This window comes from Chrysochloris asiatica, unplaced genomic scaffold, assembly GCF_000296735.1.
Source record: "Chrysochloris asiatica unplaced genomic scaffold, ChrAsi1.0 scaffold00024, whole genome shotgun sequence".
NCBI classification, from domain to species: Eukaryota; Metazoa; Chordata; class Mammalia; order Afrosoricida; family Chrysochloridae; genus Chrysochloris; species Chrysochloris asiatica.
The window spans coordinates 13,898,438-13,913,361 of record NW_006408542.1 but is presented as its reverse complement, the minus strand read 5'-3'; positions in this window follow the sequence as shown (position 1 = coordinate 13,913,361).

Here is a 14,924-nt window from a genome sequence, read left to right as displayed (position 1 = left end):
ACTCAACAGTGCTTAACAACAACAACACCTAAGAAGAATAACAAAGTTGGAGGCCTGTCACTTCCGGATCCACAGTGGTGAAAACAACCTGGTATAATGAAAGATAAATAGAGCAATGGAACAGAATTAAGAACCCTGAAGTAAATCCATCCACAGTCAGCTGATCTTTGACAAAGGGCCAAAACACATTAAATGAGGCAGAGATACTTTCTTCAACAAATGGTGCTGGTAAAATTGGAAATCTATTGCAGAAAAATGAAACAAGACCCGTATTTCACACCGTATTAAAAAAAAAACCAAGCTCAACATGATTAAAAACCTAAATGTAAAACCTAGAACTACAAAGATTATCAATGAAAAAATAGGGTCAAATGTAAGGATCGCAATGCATGGCATAATCACAGTCAACTGTAACCAAAAATCCACAAACAGTGGAAAACAAAATGTATGACTGGGACCTCCTAAAAATTAGACACTCATATGCATCAAAAGATTTTGATAAAAAAGTAAAATGAGAGCAGACAGACTGGGAATTTCTTTTTTTTTTCAATGACCTATCAGACAAGGGGCTAATCTCTAAAATTTATAGAAAACGACAACACTCAAAATGAGGAGAAACAGATGCAAACATCCATTAATAATTGGAACATGGAATGCGTGAAGTATGAATCTAGGAAAATTGGAAGATGTCAAAAATGAAATGGAACCCATATCATTGATAGCCTAGATAAGCTGAAATTGGCCATTTTTGAATCTGACAATCACATGATTTACTATGCCGGGAATGACATATTGCAGAGGAATGTTGTCACATTCATTATCAGAAAGAACATTCAAGATTTATCTTGAAGTATAAATGCTGTCTGTGATAGGATAATATCCATACGCCTACAAAGAAGAACAGTTAATACCACTATTATTCAAATGTATATCCTAACCACTAAAACCAGTGATGATGAAATTGAAGAATTCTACCAATTTCTTCAGTTTGAAATTGATCAAACATGCAATCAAGATGCATCAATAATTACTGATTGTAATGCAAAGTTTGGAAACTAAGAGGAAAGATCAGTAGTTGGAAAATAGAAATGATGCTGGAAATCGCACGATAGAATTTTATAAATCCACTGACTTCTTCATTGCAAATACCTTTCTTAAACAACATGGACTTCAGCAGATGGAATACACACAAATCAAATTGACTACATGTATGCAAAGAGACCATGGGAAAGCTCCATATCAAGACCAGCAGTCAACTGTGAAACAGACCATTCGTTACTCATAAGAAAGTTCAGGCTGAAACTGAAAAAAATTAGAACAAGTCTGCAAAATCAAAAATATGACCTTGAACATATCCCACCAGAAGTTAGAGATCATCTCAAGAACCAATGTGATACATTAGATACTAATGACCGAAGACCAGAAACATCAAGAACATCATGTAGGAAGAAAGCAAATGGTCATTAGTAAGACAAGAAAGAAGGAAAAGACCAAAACAGATGTCAGCAGACACTCTGAAACTTGCTCCCCAGCAGAGAGATGCTAAAACAAATAAAATAAACAAGGAGGTAAAACAGCTGAACAGAAAATTTCAAAGAGCAGCTAAAGAAGACAAAGTCAAATACCATAATGAATTGTGTAAAGATCTGGAGTTAGAAAACCAAAACAGAAGAATATGCTCAGCATTTCTCAAGCTGAAAGAACTGAAGAAAATGTTCAAGGCAACATTAAAGGATTCTATGGACAAAATATTGAATGATACAGAAAATATCAAAAGAAGGGATATACAGAGTCACTATTCAGAATTGATGCATTTGAGTTGTGGGGTTGGAGAAGAATAATAAAAGTACTATGGACTACCATAAGAACAAACAAATCTGTTTTGGAATAAGTACAAGAATGCTCCTTAGAAGCCAGGATGACAAGACTTTGTCTCTTATCCATCGGATATATTTTCAGAAGGAACCAGTCCCTGGAGAAGGAAATCACGCTTGGTCAAGTAGAGTGTCAACAAAAAACAGGATGATCCCTAAGGAGATGGATTTGCACATTTGGGACAGCAATGAGCTCAAGTGTAACAACATTTGTAAGGATGACACAGGACCGGGCAGTGTGTTTCATTCTGTTGTGATAGGGTCACTATGAGCTGGAATCTACTTGATGGCACCTAACAACAATCCATGAGCATGGTATATTCTTTCATTTTTGTACATCTCTTTTGATTTCTTTTAGTAGTGTTTTGTAAATTTCTTTGTATAGTTCTTTCCCCTCCCCCCCCAACTCTGGTTAGATTTATTCATAGCTCTGTAAGATACACACTGTACTGCTAACCACAAGGTTGGTGGTTCAAATCCACCAGTCCCTCCTTGGAAATTCTATACAGTGCACTCGGCAGCACTTAACAATAACATTTAATCTTTTCAGTGGCTACTTAAATGACATTGTTTTCTGATTTCATTTTCAGGGCTGTGTTTATTAGTGTTGTTGCTGGTGTTAAGTGTTTTCTTGTCAGTTCTGACTCACAGTGACCCTGTATTGGATTCCTAGGAGCAGCTGGTGGGTTTGAACCAATGATCTTGTGGTTCGTAGTCCAGTGCTGATCCTAAAGAGCCAAACCAGAAGTCCTTTATTAGGGTAGAAGAATCCAACTAATGTTTGTATGTTAATCTTGTATTCTGCCACTTTGCTGAATCTTTCGATAAGTTCCAATTATTTTCTTTCTGAGTCTTTGGGATTTTCTATGAATAGGATTTTATCATCTGTAAATTATTTACTTCTTCTTTGTTAATTTGGATACCTTTAATTTCCCTTTCTTGCCTCATAGCTCTGGCTAAGGCTTCCAACACAATACTGAATAGGAGTGGTGATAATGGTCATCCTTGTCTGGTTTGTGTTCACAAAGGGAATGCTTTCTTTGTGGAATCTTTTTGCCAGTTTTTCAACCTGAATATCTGTGTCAGTTCCACCTGCTACCTGGCTGTGAAAGCAATGCCACATATTTTAGAATCATGTATGACAGCATCCTACTGCCAAATAATCCAAATTAGTTATGGTATAGAATTTGGTTGCTATAACTACAATATCAAACAAAACAATAGTTTACGCAAGATAGAAGATTATCTCCTAAAATAATCTAGGCTGCTATGGAAGTTCCATTCTGTACAGTCACTGAACCTTAGGACTTCTTTTGTCTTTACACTCCACCATCCTGGGATGCTGTCTTCATTCATATCGTCCAACTTGGTTCACCACCAACTTTGCATTCTAGTGAACAGGAAGGGGGAAGGCAGGGAAGTGTGCAATCTAGACATTGTACCCAGCTCTTCTGTTTACGCCCTGTTGGTGAAAATCTGATCCTATTATTACACTTCATTGTAAGAGAGACTGTGAAATGTAGCCTTTATTCTGGGCCACCATGTAACCAGCTAAAAACTCAGGGAGCTCTACCAGAATAAGAGAAAAGAAGGGGAAAGAGAGGTAGGGAGACATTAGTCACTTCTACCACAATCTGTTACCCTTGAGAGAACTTTTTGAAGAGTACAGACTATGTATCACCGTCTGCATCATTCAGAAGTCCAGCCAAATGTCCATCAAGGAACGTGTTGAACTTCAGTATTTCCCAGACTATAAAAATCACAAGTGACATTTAAAAAGCACCTTCATCTATGAAACACTGGGTCTCTAGCTGCGTGTCTTCAAGTTCCCTAGTCTTACAGAACCATCTGCCTTTAATATCCTCTTAGTGCCTCTAATCATGACTCCCTGAGTAGCACAAATGATTAAGTGTTTGACTCCTAGCCAAAATGTTAGCAGTTCGAACTCACCTAGAGGTTCATTGGAAGACAGATGTGGGAATGTGCTTCTAAAAGTCACAAACATGAAATCCCTATGGAGCACAGTTGGACTCTGCACACAGGATTGTCATGAGTTAGAGCTGATTCTACAGCATCTAACAAGAGGCTCCATCACCCATCCCATGCCCTGTGTCTTGAGGGGTTTTTGAGGTGAGCATTTTGTTTCTCCTAACTCAGTCTTCCTCTCTTTGGTCTCTTGATTCCTCATCAGGGCCTTCAGTCCCATACCTACTTTCCCCACTTCACACTTTCTCGCCCCTCTTTCATACCCCTCTCAACGTGCCAAAGCTCTGTGTGGAGTAGGCACTCCATGAAATTCAGAATTAATGGACAGTGACTATAGCACAGGGTGGAAGACAAATACAAAGCTCTAAAAGTGTGTTGGTCATTCCCCACCACAGGGCCGTCTCCCTGGCCTCTGTTGGTCCCTACTTTCCCCTCCACCCCATGCTCTTCAGGTCCCTCTTGTAGATGCCTGATATTTCTACTCAAACCCATTCCTAGGTCCCTGGACCTCTCTCTGAATTCTCCTCACAGCATTAAAATTCCTACCCTCTATTATGCAGAGGCCTTCAGCCCTTGCTTCATCTCAGCCTTGCCCATCCAAGCTGAGCTCTGAGACCCTCAGTTTTCTAAATTCCAAAGGACCATCTACCCCAGCAATGTCTTTCCCATAGAAGGCTACAGTCCATTTGAACTTTAATGGTCACTCTATTTTCTTCCTTCCTATGGACTCCTGGTGTAGCGCTATGGGCTAAAGCACTGGACCTCAAAGTCGGTTTGAACCACAAGGTTGGTGGTTCAAACTCAGCAAGTCGCTCCTTTGAAACCCTATATAGGATCGCTATGAGTCAGAACTTAGCAACAACAACATATGTACAAGGGAGTCCTGTACATATGTGGCACTGTAGAATGAGCACTGGACTGCTAATCACAGGTCAGTGGTTCAACTCCACCAACTACTTCTCAGAAACCCTAGACAGGGTTGCTATGAGCCAGAAATGACTCAACAGTACATAACAATAACAATAACATGTGTACAAGAACTCCTGGTGTGGTCCTATAGGACAGACCCTGAACTGCAACAAGGTCCATGGTTCAAACCTACCAGTTGCTCCTTGGACACCCTATACAGTGCCACTATGAGTCAGAACTGATTCCATGGCACTTAACAGTAGCAACAGTCTGTACAAGGGAGTACGGTGTTTCTGTAGGATAAGCACTGGACTGCAAGCCACAAAGTTGGAAGCTCAAATCCACTAGCCATTCCATAGGAGAAAGATAAGGCTTTCTGCTCCTGAAACCCTATACATGGTCGCTATGAGTTTGAACCAACTCGATGGCATTTAACAACAACAATAACAACAACATATGTACAAGAAGGGTGTCTGATGGTGCTGTGGAATAAGCATTGAGCTGCGAACTTCAAGGTCAACAGTTCAAACCCACCTGTAACTCCATAGGAGAGAGATGAAGCTATCTGCTCCTATGAAGATTTACAGTTAAAATCTTTCAATTTCAATTTCAATTTCAAATACAGTTAAATTGACTTGATGTGCACGGTGTTTGGTTGGTTATATGTACAAAGATCTCACTTGTTTCTTAAACCACCTGGGAGGAGAGGTGAGAAACTTGAGCTCCACAGATGGTAGACCACTCACCCAAGACCATATAGCAGGTAAGAGGCAGGGCAGGACTCCTACCTTGGACTCTAGTGCTCCTATCCCCGAAAGATGCAGCCCACAACATCTAGGGTCATCTGTGTGTGCCCAGTGGTCACAGTTTGATTTCTTCTCCCACGTGGCTCTCAGGGAACACTGTCCCTCCAGTCCCCACTTCTCACCAGACTGCACCTTCAGGGGACACACCTGCCCTGACAACTAATGGAGACACCACTGGGACAGTACAGCCATCACACTGCTGACCACCATCCTACTTGGTGCATACTGGGCTTCAAGGATACGTTTCATGGACACATCATATTAAACAGCCTCCCAAACACACTGGACCATCCTCAGATACTCAAATGCCCTGCCCCTACCCACCATCAGAGCTAGGTCAGTCCCCTCAGGAAGAAGGTGTGAGGGCTGGGCTAAAGGAACTGAATTGAATAACTGCTTTCTTCTCTCAGGCTCCCACCCACCCCCACCCCTCCCAAGTGGTCACTGATTAACCTCCTGACCAGATAACCCCTCAGGGGAGGAAAATTAAGTGTGTGTTTATCCTGGTTTGTAAAACATCAATATTGACTTCTCACAGATAAAGCCAAAGGGGGGAGGAAGGTGAGGCCTGGGGAGGGGGTGAAGCTTGCCACCCGTCCCTCCTCTCAAGGCCTGAGACATCCTTGCCTGATACTCAAGAGTCTGGCCCACCTGGTCCCTTTCCCCATGGAGACCGTTTGTGGCGCTGTAGGATAAGCACTGGATGGCTAACATTAAGTTCAGCAATTCAAACCCACCAGGCGCTCTTCCAAAACCCTATATAGGGTCGCTGTGAGTTGGAACCAACTTGATGGCATTTAACAACAATCCCAACAAAGCTTTGTTTGGTATTTGAAGAACTGTATTCTCCCTTCCAACTCACAGGGGTGTTTTTTGATGGTCAAATGAAATCACTAATGCTTAGTGCCCCTATAAATATTATCACTGTTTCTTTCTGTCTACCTTCCTCCTCTCCAGCCTATGTCTTAATATGTACCACTTTATTATCTTCCCCTTGCTGAGGCTTCCCTGAGCAAATATCCATACCCATCGGGGTGCCTCATCCCTCTTCCTTCTGGCCCAGAATGAGTCAACCCCCAACATCCTCTCAGAGTAGCATCAAGGAGTAGGAAGGGGCTCTGAAGAGGAGTTCTGTGGCCACATATGCTCTTGGCGGAGCCACTGGACCTAAGAATTCTGTGTTCTCTTCAGAGACCCTCACACCTTTATCCTGGTCTCTCTGTTCTCCATCTCCTTTGTTGGGATCAAGATGTTTCTCCTGCTCATCTTTGTCCTGGAGGGTCAGACCCCCACATACAATTTTCAATCATTCTGGGCTGGGCACATTCTGCAACTCACTTAATAACAGGACAGCTATTAGTGCTTTCTCAATTCTCACCCAAGGTTAGGGCCCCTTTCTCCCTCCCCAAGCCCCTGATACCGTGGGAGGCCAAAGCCCCAGCTCCGAGTGCCCTCCATAGAGTTGACCAGAGGGGCCCTGTCCCTGGGCACCTGGTCAATAATTAACACTGAACAAACTCGAGCTGAAGCCGGGCCTCCCAGCAAGGTCAGGAACAGACAAAGGCCCTGCTGTCCGGCTGAGCTGCCATCTTGGTGGGGAGGTTACTGGCCACTCAGTTATGCCAGGGTGGCAGACACCCTTGCCTCTAGCAGAGAGCTGGAGTGGTTGCCACCCACCAAGGAATGTGGTGGAAATGGGCTCTGCAAGAGGAAGAGGGTCAAGTGAGATTTGGTCACACTCAGGATGTTTAGCCTCAATGGCGTGGTTGTGAGCGAGTCTAGGGTGGAGGCTACTGGAGTGAGGGTCCGTTGTGGAGACTTCCCAGGTGGAGGGTGCTTTTGCAGCTGTTGCCACAGGACTAATGGTGGGAGTGATATGCCTCTGAGAGCAACTGACCTGCTTCAATTGGCCTCTTCTTCATCCCTTCTTCCGTACCCACTGCTCCTGCCTTACAAAGTCTATTTTGTGTGTTGTGTGTTCCAGACCTTCATTCTTTTCTGTCCATCTTCCAAACCTTTCATTTTTTTGCTCAGTGTCTTTGCTTTTGCTGTTCCCACAGTCTTGGAAGCCCTTGCTCTCCCTCTGTCTGAATCCCCTTCCTCCCCATAAAAGTCTTCCTTGAAGCCACCGTGGGCCCATCTTCCTGGCACCTTCTACCCAAGGTACTGCTGCTTCGTATCTCCCTGAGCTCTGTAACTTGTGTGCCGTCTGGGAGTCCAGACTTCCTCCACCCCTGTGGGCAACCTTAAGAGGTTTATCAGCAATGCCAGCTTCAGCCACAAATCAGGCAAAAGTTAGTTTCCTGCAGAACAAGAACTCAGGAGACAACTTCTACACCAGTCAGAAATTTCCAGATAAGCCACAGAGCTCCCAACGTCTGCCTTGCCAGTTCAGGCCTCCCTTCCGCTGGCTGTCACAAACATCTGAGAACCCTTCATCAGCATCCATGCCTCCCCTGCCCCCAACCCAGCCAATATGCTCCCCTCAGCTCCTGGTTTCAGAGCAGACAAGGACATTTCTGACTGATTTTATAGGACATATCTGATCCCGTCATAAACTGGGCCCCTGACCCCTTCCCCTGCAACAACCCCACATTCATTGCCAGAGGGCCCTGGATATGTTTTCCTGAGCAGCCAGTCTTCCAGCGATTCCAAGACACCCTCCTCTTGCCCTCCCTTCTCAGATAACCTCTCATTTCATTCCTGTCTTTCTACTTCTCCCCTCCCAGCCTCCTCAGTTCAAACCTGCTGCCCTGTCAAGGTAAGTTCTGAAACAGGAGGTGACATTTATTTTAACACACACTCACAATTTCCTACACTTAACAATGTCCACTTAAAATTTCACATCTAACCAGAAGCAATTCAGAGAAGAGTCACCCTATTCCTAGGGAGACAAGTTCTGAGGGTGACAAGTTGGTGTTTTATTTTAAATTGAATTAAACAGTAGTGGGAACCCATAACACACCCAGGGCTAAGATGAAGCAATAGATGGGACCTTGGAGACTGGTGGTCTCCAAGCTGGGACAGCCATCCTTAAGGAAGAAAGGACTAGGCATATGACCTCTCTGGATCAGCCAAGACCCACCTTTCCCTCTGCTCTTCTTCCTATAAGCCCTTCTGTCTCTAAGACTCCACCTCAGGACTGTGGAAGTCCCCTTGGATGACTCACTTTCAGCCCTCACCTGCTCCTTCCCAGAGTCCTGCCACGGGCATCCCCGACTTCCATGTCCACTGCCTTCTCTGAAGTCCAATCCTAATTCACTGCACCCCTTGATTAGCTCCATCATTACCCACACCCACTACCTGAAGTGGGGAAGAAACTTCTGCCTATACCGAGTAAACTGCCCCAGGTCCAGGCAGAGGAAAGAGGGAGAAAAGGGATACTATGTGGGCTGGGAAGGTGCAGTGAGGCTCACCTAGACTTCTTCAGTTTTCCTTCTTGACGAACCAACCAACAGCCAAGTAGTTGCCATTGGGTTGACCCAAACTCATGGTAGCCTCATGTGTGTCAGAGTAAAATTGTGCTCCGTAGAATTAGCCAGGATAGAAGGGAAGAGGTTTACAGCAAGGGGGAAGGTGACAGAGAAGAAAGAGGAAGAGCTGGGATGAAGGGAACAGGTGTGCCCCAAGCACATAGACATGAGGTGAAGGTTCCAAGGAGAAGCAGAGTGCAGGGCTACAAAGATGGGGCCCTCCAGAAGGGAGGACCGGGCTGCCATCTTCAAGCTTCTGCTTTCAGACTTTTCAGGACCAGTTTCCTAGCCGGTCCCTGAATTACCAATCCCAACAACATGGCGCCACCTGCTGGTTAAAACAGTTTGCTACACTGAGGGGGTTGAGAATTTGGAGCTGGGGTACTTCCCATCTCAGAGACTCCAGTCTCTGTATTGGATTATAGGACTAGACTGCATTATAGGTCACCAGCCCCAGTTACCTTGTGAGATGACCAGATTATTTCTTCCTTGTCCCTTTCTAAGTACCAACATCACTGGGTAGCCCACCCTTTAGGGCCCCTCCATCTCTGTCCTGTCTCTCCCTCTCTGCCCTGAGCCTCCCCTCACCAGAGTTAGCTGCCCTGCCCTGCCCTGCCCTGCCCTGCCAGCTCTTATCCAGCACCCTCCAAGCCTCAGGCCTCAGCAGGTCTCACACCTTCCAGGTAAAGGCTGAGCTCTGACTATACAAAGCACCCCTTAAGGACAGGGGAGTGTCTTCTTACTCAACTGGAAATCCGGCCCTTAACATCATGCATAGCATACTTTGCAGCAGAAAGCCACACAAGGAGACATGGGCAATGGGGTGCATGTTAAAGGTTTCCCCATAACAGTGTGAGGGCAGCAGATTGGGCTTGGGGCTGACTGAGCGTGTTTGAGGCAGGACTGCTGGTGTCACACACGAGATCTTTCAAAGCAGAGGGTTGGGCTCAGTACTTTATACGAATGAGACAGTTAATCTGAGATGAAAATTAGGACTTTGGGTTGGCCAGTTGCCGTGGAGTCACTTCTTCCTCATGGTGACCCCCATATCTTGTCAGAGGAGTTGTGCCCCATAAGTGGACTGTCTGGAAGTAGATGACCAGGCTTTTCTTCCAAGGCACCAGGGAGAGAACTTGAGCCAACAACTTTTCCCTTAGTAGTCTACAGCACTAGCCATTTGTACCAGCCAGGGACTCTAAAGCCTAGGTCACTGCTCTTTTTTTCTGGGACTTCCCCTCTTCAAACAATCCTCCCTCCCTCCTGGTGGATCTTTCTAAATTGCAAATCCAATCCCATCATGCCTCTTTTTTAAATTCCTGCATAATCTTCTTGTCCTCTGGAAGCAATCCAAACCACTCCACCCGGCTGGCGGGGCCACACCTCATCTGGCCCCTGCAGCCGGCATCATCTCTCAACACTCTGTTCCCACATGTACCCTGCTCCCACCATCTCCCGCGGCTGGCCACTGTTCCAGGGATGCCTCCTATTGTCACACCTCTTGGCCTGAGCATTTGCCGACTTCTCCTCTTAGAACATCCTCCCTTACTTAACTTACTCCTCTTCCCCTTTAAAGAAGTAGTCTTTCCTGTCCTCAGGCACCTGAAGGCTCTGTTCTTCCCTCTCTGGACACTGGGCACCCTTCACTTCATGGAAGTTGTCCTCCTCACTAGACTGTGAGCTCATTGAGGACCAGGACCTGGCCTTTGTCTCTCTAACCCTGGTGTCTGGCCCTGTGGCTGGTTCACTTTGGGCAAGTAAGAATGAGGGAAAGCCCAGAAACGTGCACTCTGCCCAGTCTAAACTCTTTGCCTCCTCCCTCCAGTTTAAGGCCCATTCCTCACTTGTCCACTCCTTTCCTCCCCTCACTTCCTAGTCCCTCAGGGGCTCCCACTCTCTTGCCTCTGGGAGCTCCCTAGAGGCCTCCACCATCACCCACCCAGTTAATGTGGTGAGGCCCCCTGAAAACTTCCCTACCCTAGTCCACAGGTACCAGGCCTCCTTCTGGAAAGAGGAGTTACTCAGGCAAGGCAGAAGCTCTTCTGCCTGTCATCAGGAAGTCTCCACGGACTCCTGATTGGGCCGTTCACACTTTCTGCTTAGAATCTGAGCATTTTGTTTTGTGGTAGGGATGCTGCGCCTACCCTGCCATAACAGAACCTTTTGAGAGCTGAAATCAAATGTTCAAATGTGACTTCTAAGGCTAGGTCATAAAAGACATTGAGGCTTCTGCCTTGCTTTCCCAAATCACTCACATTGGGGAAAGTCACTTTCTGTTATGAGGATACTCTAGCAGTTCTACTGGGAGAACCATGTGACAAACAATGGAAGCCTACAGCCAACACCAACCAGCAGCCATGTGAAGGGGCCATCTTGGAATGAGATCCTCCAGCCCCTGTCAAACCCTCACATGACTGCAGCCCCGTTGACATCTCATGAGAGACCCTGAGCCAAAACCACCCTGTCTCCTTGTTTGCTAACTCCTGTCCCACAGAAACTTTGAGATAATACATGTTGATTTTTGTTGTAAGATTCAAAGTTTTGGAGTAATGTATTATGTTAAAAAAGATTAATGTGGGGTCCTGGCTGGTGCTATAAGATAAGCACTGGACTGTTAATCACAAAGTCAGCAGTTCAAATCCACCAGCCATTCCTTGGAAACCCTATACAGGGTCGCTATGAGTTAGAACCAATTCCACAGTAATAAACAACAACTTTATTCCTTTATTTAACTTCTTGTTGTGAATTGAGTGAAGGTTTACAGAGCAGATCATCAGTTTTACATTCAACAACTCATAACTTTGCTTCATTACAATGATTGCAATCCTCTCCATATACCAACAGTTAACAGTATTGACCTGTATTCACTTTAACTCTTGCATTCCTCCCTGTGTCACCCACTACCTTCATTTTTCCTCTGCCAATCTCCCTCTTGTTGTATATCAATGCCCTGTTACCCATGTTAACATGTGTCTCCTAATCCATGAGTACTTTTCCCTCCTCCAGTTACCATCATAGTTTGTTTCTTTTATAAAGAAAACCTTGTCTTAACTTTTTACAACACTGGTCTCATACAATATTTGTCCTTTTGTGATTGATTAATTTCATTCAACATAATGTCCTCTAGGCATATACATATTGTGAGTGTTTCCAGATTCATTGTTTTCCTTCAACGTTGTGTAGTATTCCATTGTGTGTATATACCGAAGTTTGTTTAACCATTCTTCTGTTGATGGGCATTTAGGCTGTCTCCATGTTTTTGATGTGTGTTTTGTAGGCAGCATATTGAAGGATCCTGTTTTCTTATACATTCTGACTCTTGACTGATCCATTTACATTCAGTCCAATTATTGATAGATATGAATTGATTGCTGTTAATTTACTGTGTGTGGTTTTTTTTTGTTGTTTTTTTGTTTTTTTTGTGGTGCTGCTTGTTTCTTTGTTTCATATAATTTTTTGCACTAAGTTCATTTTGTTTGTGGGTTTTCTTTTCCTTTTCTTCATCTCCATTCTGTTAATGTTTTACTAAATCTTTCTGATTTTCTGCTTTTAAAATGATGTTGTGTCACCAAGTCAGTTACAACTCATAGTGACCCTGTATAGGGTTTTCTGAGGCTGTAAATATTTACCAGAGCAGAAAGTCTCATCTTTATCCTTGGAGCAAATGGTAGATTCAAACTGCTGACCTTGTGGTTAGCAGTTCAACTCATAGTCCACTATGTTCCTGTCATCATTGTTCATTGTTAAGTGCCGTCTAGTCAGTTCCAATTTATAGCAACCCTGTATAGAGTTTCCAAGGAGTGGCTGGTGGTTTTGAACCACTGACAGAGTTCCTTTATTTTGATGTGCAGATGTATTAATTTTCTGAGAGGTTACCATGTAATTTATTAGTCCCCTGCCCATTTAAAACTGTTTTATCTAGAAATCTACTTGACTTCCTTGCCATTTGAAAGTTCTTTGTCTACACTATTACCTCTTTTTGCTTTATAGTTGACTTCATTATAAATGGATATCTCTGGTTCCCTATTTTCAATCTTGTAGGTTTGCTTTACTTTTAATACTTCTATAGCTGGATTGAGTTCTGGATGGTGTTGTCATGTATGGTAACCTCAGGCTGTTGTCTGCTGTTGTTGGTTCTTAGTCCAAAGAGCACCTTTTATCCTTTTTTGTAAAATTGGTCTGATCGTTACAAATTCCTTTAATTTCTGTTTATCCGTAAATGTCCTAATTTTACCGTAATATTTGAGGGACAGTATTGTTGGGTATATATGATCCTTGCTTGACAATTTTCTTCTTTCAGAGTTTTGTATGTTATCCCATTGCCTTCTTGCCTGCATGGTTTCTAATTAGAAATCAGAGCTTAGTCTTAGTGGTTCTCCTTTATAGGTAACTTTCATTTTCCCCAAGCTATTCTCAGGATTCTTTCCTTGTCTTTGATTTTGGAAAGTCTGATTATGAAATGTCTTGGTGGTTTTCTTTTGGAATCTATCCTGTTTGAGGTTTGTTCTACTTCTTATCTTCTTTCATGCTGTTAGGGAAATTTTCTTCCAACAACTCTTTGTCAATTTTCTACATGCTTTTTATTTATTATCTCTTCCTGTTCTGAAATTCCGATTACCCATAAGTTATTCCTCTTCATGGTGTCGCACATAACTCTTATGCTTCTTTCAAATTTTTCCTTCTGATTGTTCTTCTAGCATACTAGTATTGGGAGATTTATCTTCAGGCTTTTTAATTTGGTCTTCCATTGCTTCTGATCTAATTCTTTGCCCTTCAATGTATTGTCCATTTCTGAGATCTTAGTATTAATCTTTTGGATTTCTAATTGCAGGCTTTTTATTATTTCAAAATTTGCATTTCTTTTGTCTGTTTGTTGTTGTAGTGTTATCCTGAATTCTTCTACATTTCTTTTTCTGTGTTCTCCTTGCTTTTCTCAATCTTTCTATCAATCTTTTGAAGGTGCCTAAGTATCATTCTTTTGAATTCTTTTCCAGTTAGTTCCATTACCTTTACTTCCTCAGAAATATTTTCTTGATCATTTGTTTAAACCATTCTCTCTTGGTTCTTGGCATGAGCTAAAGTTGTCTGTTGTCTCCAGAACAACAGTAGGCTTGTTGTATTTGTATTTAATTGATGACTGTGTGTTGATATGTTCTTAGGCTCTCATCAACTGTCTCCTGTGGGTGTAACTAGAGAATGGAAATGTGTACACCATCTTCATTCACTGTCTGTTTACCTCAGTTTAAAGTAGGTTTGGCCACTATTAGCTGCTGTCTATCATGGATCCAGTGGTATACGAGCTGGTATTGGTTCTTGTGCAGTAGGTGGATCTGTGGAGGGTGCGGTTGTGGTTGAGCTGTATAGACATGGTTGCTGTCTCCTATAAGTTGGGAATGATAATTCCACACACACACACATACACACACACACACACACAAACAAACACTTAGAAAAATCAGGGACAAGGAGGATGAAAAGAAAATGAGAATAGAGAGTAGTAAAGAGAGGGTGGAAAGAGGAGGGGAAATGAGAAACAGAAGGAAAGAAGGAAAAACAAAAGCAGAAAGATGATAAAATTTAAGGGAATGGAAAGAGAAGAAGGAGGAGAAACAACAAACAAAATGAATGAAACAACAACAACAAAAAACCAAACCCTAAAACAAAACAAAACAAAAAAACAGTGCAGCTATTGGGCCCAGAAAGAAAACTCTGGGGGGCTCCTGCAAGCCAAGGAGCTCATAAGGTGGGTGTGGGAGGGATGTGGCAGTAGTGCTCTTAGTCTACATGGAGTTCCCATTGGCCTCTGTATTATCTCTGTTCCAGGCTCTCGATCAGGAAGTCGTTTGTGGAGGCCCTTGATGGAGCTACTTTCCGTCTGT